Source organism: Diadema antillarum, unplaced genomic scaffold (assembly GCF_040938485.1).
Source record: "Diadema antillarum isolate AM-2024a unplaced genomic scaffold, OU_Dant_1.0 seq00000947_RagTag, whole genome shotgun sequence".
Taxonomy (NCBI): Eukaryota; Metazoa; Echinodermata; class Echinoidea; order Diadematoida; family Diadematidae; genus Diadema; species Diadema antillarum.
The window spans coordinates 310,067-322,796 of NW_027271796.1; the positions used below are offsets into that span (position 1 = coordinate 310,067).

The following is a 12,730-nucleotide window of genomic DNA, read 5'->3' on the forward strand; positions in this document are numbered from 1 at the left end:
CGGGACGATGTCAGGACTGATGGCCATCTGGATTATTATGGCAGTGATTTGATTTATAAACAAAATACAGGACTGTATGCTCAAACATGACACTCTAGGTTGTTGCGCTGGAGTATCTTCAAAGACAAAACCTTATCAATTTACTGTTACCATAATTATTAACATGGTAGAATTAAGTTTATTTGCATTGCTCATAATTAACATGATGTAGAAATAAACTGAAAGATGGTCATGTGTGTCTTTGTTTTGTTGAGATTGCAGGCAAGGTGAAGAAAACCTTGGAGGTCTCTTTTTTCCCGACCATTCTTCCGGATTAGACAATCAGACAAGAGGCATACTTTTCCTTGTAGTGGCAGCAGTATGGCTGTTATAAATGAACAATTCTACATCAAATAATTGTGCTTGACATTGTGTATTGGAACTTTTTTATTGCCTTGTATTTGCAGGATATTATTGTTTTGTGTTTGATCTCACACTGAAGGAAGGAAATCCTGTGCCAGCCTATGTCTAGATATTTAGAGAGATCAGGAAAAGTGATAGCCAATAGCCAATAAAAGGTGGGACCCACCTTTTATTACGATCGCTTTGTTTTACTTTGTTTTTGGATACATGTGTATCTCATCATACCAAAGCCAATTTTCATCAAATAAACTTTGAATTCCTCTTTGAATAGTATGCTCTGTACTATTTCACAAGTGTTTTCTTGATATTTTGTTGTTGTTGTTGTTGTTGTTTTTAAAGCTTTGTGTGTATTCGTATTACTTAATAAAGATTTATTTTGGGGGGGGGCATGAGGTCAAAGGTCAAACATCAAGTGAAAATGTTAAAATCCCATTTTTTTATATCTTGGAAATGGTTCAAGACTGTACATTCATGGAACTTAGTGAATGTGCATGTACTGATTTGCAATGATTGTTTTGGAATTTTAGAGTCAAGGGTCAAGGTCAATTGCTCAATATTCCACTGTTTCTCCCATGTCTTCTCTTAAGAGATTGATTGGCAGAGATTGTTTTGGAAATTTTAGGGTTAAAGGTCAAATATCAAGTGAAAATGTTAAAATTCCAATTTTTTTTTTCCTCATATCTTGGAAATGGTTCAAGGTACACTGTACATTCATGGAACTTAGTGAATATTCATGTACTGATTGGCAGTGATTGTTTTGGAAACTTTAGGGTCAGAGGTCCACGTCAATTCAAACTTTCAGTATTTTCTTATGTATGCAGTGCCTGAGGGTTTTCTTTTTTTGTTGAATTGTTCTTGGTTTGTATGAGCCTGCGTGTTATTTTGATTTTGTAATTTTACATTTGTATACAGCTGTATGTTTATGTACATTGTATACTATGTTTATGTGTATTTTTCCCTTTTGTAAAATCATTTGTAATTCAGCCTCTGGCTGCGATCAATGAATTGTTGAATAAAGATACTATAATAATTAATGATAATAGTATCTCGCAAAAAAGTTAAAAGCCCAATCCTCATCTCCACCAGTACTACAGTATACCATCCCTTGTATGTAGTCCCTTCCAAATGTATGGCCCAGCATGTGCAAAAGACCAGCACCCTCCCCCCCCCCCCCCCCCCCCCCCCCCCCGCGGTACTTTTGCTGTTTTGATAAGAGTAATGTAGGCTTTGATAGATAGAATATTTAAATTCAAAGGAGCAGAATAAAATAGTAGCACCTTTGTCAACGTATTGTGACTGTATGAAAGATTTAAGCTGTTGACACCTGTATACAAACATGACAAAGTAAAATTTCACATTCTGTTACAAAACAGTGATATTTTGAGAAACTGCATTGGCAAATTGCATGCAAGGAGGTGATGATTTTGTAGCCTCACAAGTCTCCCATTGAGCTACACATTGTGAATCTTCGACACCTGATATTTGTTCTTTTTTATAAGGTGAAGGTGTGTGCGTTCATCATAGCAAATAAATGCAGTCTTGTAATAACCTAATCTTCTATTGTAGTTCCTAATTATTAACACAAAAACATAATTAATGTAATATCTTTGTGTGCAGAACAATGATAGTGTAGGTAATGACATCGCCACCTCTATTGAGTGTGTGTGTGTGTGTGTGTATGTGTGTGTGTATGTGTATGCTACTAATTTCAGTACTTGGTCATGTGTTATGCATTTATAAGATAATTCTTTCCCAATTTTGATGAAACTTCCACCATTTACAATGTAGTTTGTCAAATGCAGCTTTTTTTTTTCTTTAGTAGGCAACTTCAATATCAAGTGGAAATGCACTTTATGAAAGAATACTTCAGGACATACTCTATTAGATATTTTGAGCTCTTATAGTGGGTGTACCCTGTACACGACATCCATTTTTTTTTCTGACGTTGTCAGTAACAGTACCTGGTACTTTTATCCAGTGCCTGAATCCATCAATATGGGTTCACCCAAATCAGGCATTTTGATGATGCTTCTCTTACAAATGATGTATGTGCAGCATATATTGTTTTTGGGTTTTTTTTAATGATGATATGACATGTTACACTGTACTGTATGTGCTGTTTTTCCCTCCATGAACAATCCACTGAAATGAGGTACTGTAGATGGTAAATCATGTACAATATTTAGTATCCAAGCAGTAGAGAGCAACTTGTGCAACAGTGAGCAGTAACCCAGGGCTGCACACCAGAGCCTAATTTTTCTACTGGTCCGACAGACAGGTTGTACTGGTCTGTCGGACCGGTAGGTATTCAGTTTTTTCCAGTTTTTACTGGTCCATTCCTGAAAAAGTTACTGGTCCAACGGTGATTTTTACTGGGCAGGGAATGTCGGACTAGTGCCAGTGTGCAGCGTTGAGTAACCTAGCTCACTTGTACTGAGTGATAAATGAGTGTCACAGCATGTGTATCATTAAATATCTGGACCTTGTGCTAACACAGAATATTTTATGATACTCGATAGCAACCTCATATTTGCAATTACCATGCAGCATCAAGTAGTCAAGCAGCTCTCATGATAGCACTTCGATGCAATATTAATGTTGGCTACTCTCACTTTAAGCCTTTGATGAAGTTAAAGTATAGACTGCGATGTAAAAACAGTCATATGCTATCGTTTTCCAGGCATCGCTATACAAAATGTCAACAGAAAGTGATGGATATGGAGAGTCCGAAACAGGAAGTGTTATGAGTGGGCGACAAAGGGTCCAGCTATCTCAGCGGGGAAGATCCAGGTCCTCATCTAGATCTGATGTTCCAAACAGGCTGGACTCTTTGACATCATCGCTCAGGGTAAGGGTAAAATAAATTTTCTGGGATTTATTCTGTATACAGTCATCTAGCTACAGTATCTGTGTGGAAGTACAATGCTTCATAGTCTCCCCCAAAACTTAAATTTCTCTTCATGTCTTGACATCAGAAATAAAAGCCTCCCTGATGTAGATATTATTTTGCCCTGCCTTTCTGATTGCTCTTTGGATTCTTCCTGATTTCAATGTGGAACTGTTGGCAGCCCTGCAAGCATGTACAACTGTATACAGTGTGTACATACAAGTATCAAGACATAAATTACAACTCTATCTCTTTCATTCACAGGCACTTACAATATGTGATCATGCATACAGTAATGCACAAATGTACATATGATATCTCTCCATTTATTTCCGCATTTCTCCATTTATTCAATTATCACATATGTGAAGGACACAAACATTTATCAAATTTTACATGCAAGATAGGGTTACAGCCCTGTTTTGAAATTTAAAAAGAGATACACTGTATTTGTTTGCAGCATTCTCATCCGCTTGCAAAATAGAAATTGGTTATAAAATTTCTTCTTGAATGTCAAATGCATAAAATATCCTCGTATTGCACTTAGACAATTTTAAATGATTGCAAGAGTTTGTTGTTTTGCATCGTCCAACCTCAGTCTCTTTCATTCAGTATCAATTTTCTGTTCTGATTGTGTCATAAGGGTGCTGGAAGGACATCTCTTGGGCACCTCTCTGGTGATATACAGTGGAAATTACACATACATGTGTATTAATGCTACGTACCTGTACCCATATCTGCCACACTAATTGGTGTAATTTTTGTGTGTTCCAAAATTTCTATCTGTTGGATAATTCTTACCAGCACCCTGTGTAGTTTGCCTTATAATTTGTTCACTAATGCTCTGACAATCATTCTGTAAAAATATTTACATTGTTCAATTTGTGTAAAGACATTTTTAATGCAGAGCGCTCTGTGGTGTATCCAATCCTTTGTGAGCGGAGTTGAAATGAAAGGGAAATTTGGTTTTAAAATTCCAGTGGGCAATACCAACAACACAGCTTACATTGTTTGTCTGTACCAATGCTGCAAGTTATACTCGATAAGGTATTTCCAATGATATTAAGTGTATAAAGGTACACTGTCCATCATACCAGTCTTAATGCTCACATTCTTTGCCACAGGTGCATACTCTACATCTGTATATTGTCTCTTTTTCTCTGTCTGTCTGTCTATCTATCTCTCTAGTTATATACATATTTGTGTATATTGTGTGTGTTTGTTACATGCTTTTCCCAATACTGATGTGTGTAATTTTGCAAGGAGTTCACTCCCAATTCCATTTTTGTGAAAAGGGAGAGAGAGAGAAAAAACAAATCTAGTCAATCAATACATTCCGGGAATGTGAGAATGATTTCTGTGTGTCACTGCCACAATCTGAGAGAGCGAGTCGGTGGTGCTGAATTGTAGCCAGCCAAGATGAAAGAAATATCGAATCCCTGCCATTGAACAAAGAAAACATGCAGGCGTGCCCCAGGGCAAAATATTGATAAATAGAATTAGTAATGGCACCAGGATGTGCTGCCATTGGTCAGCATATATAACAATTATTTTCGGGGGGGGGGGGGGGTTTCAGCAACCTCTGCTGTTTAAAAACGCTAGAACTGTGTACATTGTGTGTGCAGAAGCTTTCCAAGTGTGTTTGAAGTGTCTGCTTGCGTGTCACATGCATGCATGCTGAAAAAGGGTTGAGGATCCTCTGTAACTATGCCCTGCCAAGACACATTTCTTCATTCCACATGTCTGGTACTTAAGCGTGGTTACTTTACCACTGAAATCAACAATAAAAACACAGAAATTTTGGAGCAGGGTTGAGCTCTTCAAAATTTGAAAAAAAAAATCAATAGGTACAGTGTAGTACATGTATGTATCATGCAGTTAAATGGTATTTGTGAAGGCTATTATAGGGTTTTTCCTCCCAATTTCATCTTATTTGCATTTGAATTTAATGAAAATGCATTCAAATTCAGTGGATATTCATCAATGCTCCGCCCTCATGGTTCATTTTAATTCTTGGATCATTCAAAATATATTTATGTATCATGCAGTTGAATGGTATTTGTGAAGGCTATTATAGGTTTTTTCCTCCCAATTTCATCTTATTTGCATTTGATAAAATGCATTTAACCGGGGGGCCAAAAGCTAAAAACAGAGTTCGAGTTCCACTCTCTCTACAAACTAAGTAGACCATGCTTATTTTCAAGTTTTTATTGTAACAAACAACATTCCACTGGTCTACCTCAAAAAATTTGTTGCGAAAGCCTCCAAATCCAAGATGGCGTCCAAGATGGCCGCCATATTTACTGAATTTGTTACTTAAACAATAGAATTCGATAGAAACATCAGATTTCAACAAATGTGATGTCATATGAAAGAGTATTAGATTTTCTACAAGTTGATACAATTTTTGTGTGTTATTGTGATAAATGGATTGAGATTTTAAGGAAAAAACACTCATTTTTTGATATTTTTCTGAAAAAATGAAAATCATGAAAATGCTTGATTCAGCATAAATCAGAGAAAGACTACAGGATTATCTTGAAACGCTTCAAGAATTTTGTTTGACATATAATTGATATTTGGAGAAAATTAGTGGTCAGTACCATTTTTGGTTCAGGAGTTATAATGTCTCAAACTTGAAAACTCACTAAGTAAAAATGGCCACTTTAGTTGTGACAAGACCTTGTTGGTTGTAAAGAGAGTCTGCGCACACCAAGACTACTACAGCACCACTGGCATAAATGGCACTGACTGTTTTAGCAGTGAGAGTGGTGCGTGTAGTACATGTAGTCTTGGTGCGCGCAGACTTTTTCTTTGACAAACAAGAGTTTGTGCCTGCAAACTAACTTTTCATACCAAGTGGTAGCTCAGGTGACGCTGATCGCTATTATTTCAAAGTACATGTAGATTGTTCTGAAGCAGATGAGATGAAGCAAAAAATATCTTTCAAATAGAGGTAGAAGCTTGAAACAGCCTTGCTATAGAAAGTTTAAAACAAAATTTGGATCAATCACTCAAAAAATTCAAGATTGCAGGCCATCAAAGCTGACGTAGTGTATTGCGCCAAAGTAAATGTATCATTTCGATTTTGATACAATTTTGTCTGTTGTGCTATCTATTCATATGTTATATTCTGAACATTGTAGTGCTATTTCAAACCGTCTTAGCTTTTTATGGAGACATTTTTAAGACCAATGATATTCTACTCCGAAAAAGAAAAAAAAAGAAGTGGAAGTTTTCATTTTTGAAGGAGTGAATAACGGAAAACTGTGAATTTAGAGTGAAATTGGAGTGAATTTTGAGTGAAAATGTTCATTTTCACTCATTTTAGAGAGACCTGATAGGGATCACTCATCACTCTTGGAGTGATCCCTGAGGTCTGTTTTGTTTGTCTGTTTTGCTCTCTATTTATATGGTTTTTATATATTCTGAATATTGCTATTTCAAACCATCTTAGGTTTTTATGTAGACATTTTTCAAAATGCACCATGAATATTTCTCTAAAAAGTAAAAAAAAAAAATCAAATCTAAAAATGTTTATGAAAACCATGTAGAAATTAACATCTTTCCCATATACTGTAAAACATGATATATTCGCAGCATGAAATTTTTGCAAATTGGAGCCGACAGCCTTTTTCGTGGCATGAAATTTTCGCGAATTGCTACTGTCATTCAATGCATGTAGTGTAGACAAAAGCTTTCGTGTGCATTTTAATTTCGCGAATTTTGGCGCTTGCGAAATTCGCGAAATTAAAGTGCACGCGAAAATTTCTTGTTTTACAGTAATCAATACTTGGAGAAAATTAGAGGTCAGTACTTGTATTTCGTTCAGGAGTTATAATGTCTTAAACTTGAAATCTCATTTTACATAATATCATGTATTTACACGCATCTGTTCCCAAAGACGTCACCGAGGGTCAAATCCAAGATCGTGCTTACTTTTCGAGTTCCACTCTCTCTACAAGCAAGACCATACATAATATTAAACATAATAAGCAATGTTCCATAAGCACACCTCAGTACATTTGTTCCAAAAACCTCCAAAGTACAGATGCGGTCCAATAGGCCACCATTTTTATTGAATTTAACATTTCAAATATAAAATTTGATAGAGACGTTGGATTGCAACAAATTTGATGTCATACGAAGGAGAGTAAAACTTCCTAAAAGTTGATACCCCCTTACCCTAGCTGTGTATTGTGATAAATGGGGGGGGGGGGGTTGTTTGCTTCTCTTTTTTTGGGGGGGGGGGGGGAGGAAATCCATATTTTATATTGTTTTGAAAAAAGGAAGAAATGTAAAAATGCATGATTTAGTATTTATCAAAGAAGAACTGAAGAATTATTTTGAAACCTGCCATTGAGATTGAGATTTACTGAGATTGATACATAATTCATATTCATGGAATTACAGGCAATATCACACACTGTTGACAAGTTAACATCTAAAACTTGAAAAAATTATATTTATGCGTTATAAATTTTGCATGCAATGTGTTTACATGGTCACATGTAATACTGTAATGGTCTCGTGACTTGCAAGTGCCTGCAAACTAACTTTTCATGCCAAGTGGTAGGTGACGCTGGTCGCTATTACTGTAGCATTTCATAGTAGATTGTTCTGAGGCAGATAAGATTGAACAAAAAGTATTTTCCACAAAGAGATAGGAGCTTGGAATTTGGCACAAATTTTGCCAATTTGTCATATTTAGCGACAAAAATAGTATCGACACAAATTTCAAGATGGCGGTAATTAATCGAGGTTGTCGTTCAAGGCATTATTTACCATTAGTGGAAACAAAAACCCAGCTTCAGTTAATCCCTCGAACTAGTTCTGAACTGTGAGTTAGGGATAGAACAACTAATGTACAAATTTAAATCAGTATAGTTGATGCTAAGTAATGTTAGATATTACTAAGTAGATCTGATAAGAATAATTTTTTTTTATACTAAACTGTCAACAGTTTATCATGGTTATGGTTTCTTGAAAAAGAAATGGTGATATCTCCGTATGTGTTAGGCTTTATGATATATTCTTTTTTACATGGTAGAATGTTTTGTGATAAAACTAACCTGCACATATAAATCAAATGTGATATCTCCCCCAATGGTGAACAATATATACCTTTAGTGTGTTGCGTCAAAGTTGAATCTCAACTTACAATTTGATATATTTTTTTAATCTTCTTATATTGCTGTCTATTATATGTTTCTTTTTTTTATTCTTTTTTTACTTTTTAGAGAAATATTCATGGTGCATTCTGAAAATGTCTACATAAAAACCTAAGATGGTTTGAAATAGCATTACAATATTCAGAATATATAAAAACCATATAAATAGACAGCAAAACAGACAAACAAAACAGACCTCAGGGATCACTCCAGAGTGACGAGTGATCCCTATCAGGTCTCTCTAAAATGAGTGAAAATGAACATTTTCACTCAAAATTCACTCCAATTTCACTCTAAATTCACAGTTTTCTGTTATTCACTCCTTCAAAAATGAAAACTTCCACTCGTTCTTTTTTTTCTTTTTCGGAGTAGAATATCATTGGTCTTAAAGAGTAGTCTCCATGAAAAGCTAAGACGGTTTGAAATAGCACTACAATGTTCAGAATATAACATATGAATAGATAGCACAACAGACAAAATTGTATCAAAATCGAAATGATACATTTACTTTGGCGCAATACACTACCTTGTATGTCAGCTTTGATGGCCTGCAATAACTTGACTTTTTTGAGTGATTGATCCAAATTTTGTTTTAAACTTTCTATAGCAAGGCTGTTTCAAGCTTCTACCTCTATTTGAAAGATATTTTTTGCTTCATCTCATCTGCTTCAGAACAATCTATATACATGTACTTTGAAATAATAGCGATCAGCGTCACCTGAGCTACCACTTGGTATGAAAAGTTAGTTTGCAGGCACAAACTCTTGTTTGTCAAAGAAAAAGTCTGCGCGCACCAAGACTACATGTACTACACGCACCACTCTCACTGCTAAAACCGTAAGTGCCATATGCCAGTGGTGCGTGTAATAGTCTTGGTGTGCGCAGACTCTCTTTACAACCAACAAGGTCTTGTCACAACTAAAGTGGCCATTTTTACATAGTGAGTTTTCAAGTTTGAGACATTATAACTCCTGAACCAAAAATGGTACTGACCCCTAATTTTCTCCAAATATCAATTATATGTCAAAATAAATTCTTGAAACGTTTCAAGATAATCCTGTAGTCTTTCTTTGATTTATGCTGAATCAAGCATTTTCATGATTTTCCTTTTTTCAGAAAAATATCAAAAAATGAGTGTTTTTTCCTTAAAATCTCAATCCATTTATCACAATAACCCGTAAAAATTGTATCAACTTGTAGAAAATTTAATTCTCATTCATATGACATCACATTTGTTGAAATCTGATGTTTCTATTGAATTCTATAGTTCAAGTAACAAATTCAGTAAATACGGCTGCCATCTTGGACGCCATCTTGGATTTGGAGGCTTTCGCAACAAATTTTTTGAGGTAGACCAGTGGAATGTTGTTTGTTACAATAAAAACTTGAAAATAGGCATGGTCTACTTAGTTTGTAGAGAGAGTGGAACTCACTCGTTAAGTAAGCGAGTTTTTGGGATTTGGCCCTCCGGTTAATTCGAATTCAATGGATTTTCATCAATGCTCTGCCCTCATGGTTCATTTTAATTCTTGGATCATTCAAAATATATTTCATGTCAATAACTCATTCCTTTTAGATTGTAATTCAATTTAGAGAGAAATCCATTTAAAACTTAAAAAGTTTTTTCAATTTTGTGTCAGCTGAATAGACGTTAGATTTCATCCCAAGTACCAATTTCAATTTCATTTATACAATGTAGGCACACAGCTTTAAACTTTAAACATTCAAGTTCAATCAACATAAACAAGCTCTGTTATATATGTGATTCATGCCACATATAATACACATCAAATTTCCATTTTCACTCTTAGATAATATAATTTCATCTTTATTTCAAAGTTTTATTCAATCAGTTAGTTTCAGTCATATTTTCTGTATTACTCTTTTTCCTAATCTTTCTTCCAGTTTTACTTTATTCATTATACAATATGGATGTAAACACATTTACAGAATGGTCATATCTCTCAATTTTTTACACATCCAGTATCCGTATCAACCCATTGAGGATGAGTCCCAAGTATACTCAGGCAGGTGTCAATGGGAAATGCATGTTGTAGCAAAATCAAACCATCCTCAACGGGTTAACATTTTAAATTCCTCCCCTCCGTCAATTGTTTACCTTTCTTATACATTGTGCATGTACCTTGCTTGACCCAGCTGTAGACCTGTGTTTGTTTGTTTTTTTCCAAGAGTATATCAACAATTTGATATAAAATCTTGCTGTTGCTGTTATCAAATGCTTCAGCTACTACTATTCTGTCCATTTTCAAGATATACATAATCTGATCCACCAAATCTGAGCTCAGCCACCAAAGTCATGCATACATGTATACATGTAAGGGAATGTAGGATGCATGCATGTTACAATGTATGTGTATGAAAGTTGTCACTGATGGTTTGTTGGAGGAATGAGAAATTTCAGTATATGGTCCCAATTCACAGTACATAAGTTTGCATTATTTGTTCAGACAGATGAGTTACTTTGGAAGGTACCACAAAGAATATTGTACACAGCAGTTACAAAAAACAATGCCCAAATGCTGTAAATGCTTGCCTTTTTGTTAATTTGAATTCCTTAACATTCATCACAGCAGTGCTGATGTGAATTTGAAAGCATTTTGCATGCAATTTGAATTTGTGTGTGCTTTTTACACATTCATGTGAGAAAATCATGATAAAAATGCTGGTGAATTTAAATTGAATGAACTGGTTAAATTTTTGAATGTTGGTCTCGGTGATCATTCAAATTTGGTTGAAATTCTTATTCTTAAATTGAGTGCAAATCTGATGAAATTGGGCGGGAAAACGTATATGTTACCAATGCGCCATTCTTGTGGCTGTATGTGACTTTAGAAATGGAAGAGTACTTTTCTGTTGTTGTTTTTTATTGGCTGTTTTATTACGGACTCAATTTATGCAAAGTGCAGAAATGAATGAAATGACAGTAATACACACAGCTGATTCTAAATTGTTCAGGTGAGGGCAAAAAAAACAAGAATGCATCCTACATTGTATATTTGGCTCACCAAATATGCTATGAATGATATCCAGTTATGTGTATACATACAGTGTAACTATGCTCTTATAGCTTAAAATACAAATATGTATAATATATATACAATGTAAGTCCTACATTCATTGACAGCTGGGGATAATAGGAATTAACTTTTCCCCAGAATGTGTACATGTACGTGTATAATGAATAACCTGAAACAGTACAATACATGTACAGATGTGTATGTCAGCCAGTATTTTTCTGAAGGCTGACCTGCTCACAGGTGTCACATGCATCCAGATCATATGGGATACATTGTATGCAATCATGGCATTTATGATTTAACATATGTACGGAGAGATCACAATTTTTCATCGAGGCTTAGATAAAATACACTGTGGATCTGTTTCAATTGGTGCAGTCCCTGATAAAAAAAGGGGAAAAAAATCTAGTAGACTTACTGTGCATAATTTATTTTTGTCCCTTTACAAAATATGCTACTGGTCAGTATGTCTAGTTTCAGTGTAAAGTCATAAAAGCAAGGTACAAAACTACCTATATGTGTATCTATTTTGTGTGTGTGTGTGTGTGTGTGTGTGTGTGTGTGTGTGTGTGAAAGAGGCAACAAACATGGTCACTGCTTAGCATGGGCTTTGTCGTTGCCACAATATATCAAGCAACAAACACTTAAGGGGGTATCTCACTGAGCGGCGAATGTTTGCGAACGTAGCGAGTTCAGGATTTCACCAGGGTTCGTAAAGGGTTGCAAAAGGTTCGTTAACAGTTGCAAGAAAGTTCGCAAACTGTTTTTATTGTCGCAAACAGTTTTTCTTGTCGCAAAGAAATTTTGAACATGTTCAAAATTTCTTTGTGAACATTTGCGAATTTGTATTTTTGCTAACAGTTGCAAACATTCGCAAAACACCCGTAAGAATTCGCAAACGGTTGTAATACGGTGTCGCTAACATTTTTATTTGATTCGCCACTGCAAGCGAACAAGTAAACAAGTGGATCCTATATAAAAGCTCCTGAAACAGGCAAGGTTCCACTCTAAGGAAGTTCTTGAAGCTCTTGACATCTCCATCATGTAATTGCTGCAAAAGCTTTTCATATTGACCAAAGTCTGTCCTCTGCGACAACCACTCTTTGACCCAAACAGTCATTCTTTTCTTCTTCCTTTCTTGTTTTTCTTTATCTTCTTTCTCTCATGCTGCACGATAGCTGTAGCAGCAGCCTGGCAAAGTAGCTCTTTAAGGATAGCAGCATGTCGAGCCT

At 35.4% G+C, this 12,730-nt stretch overlaps 1 pseudogene; it reads left to right on the plus strand.

Moving 5' to 3' along the window:
* The first annotated feature begins 3,050 nt into the window (after nucleotides 1–3,050).
* Nucleotides 3,051–12,730, plus strand: part of LOC139741726 (uncharacterized) — a 64,578-nt pseudogene continuing 54,898 nt past the window's right edge.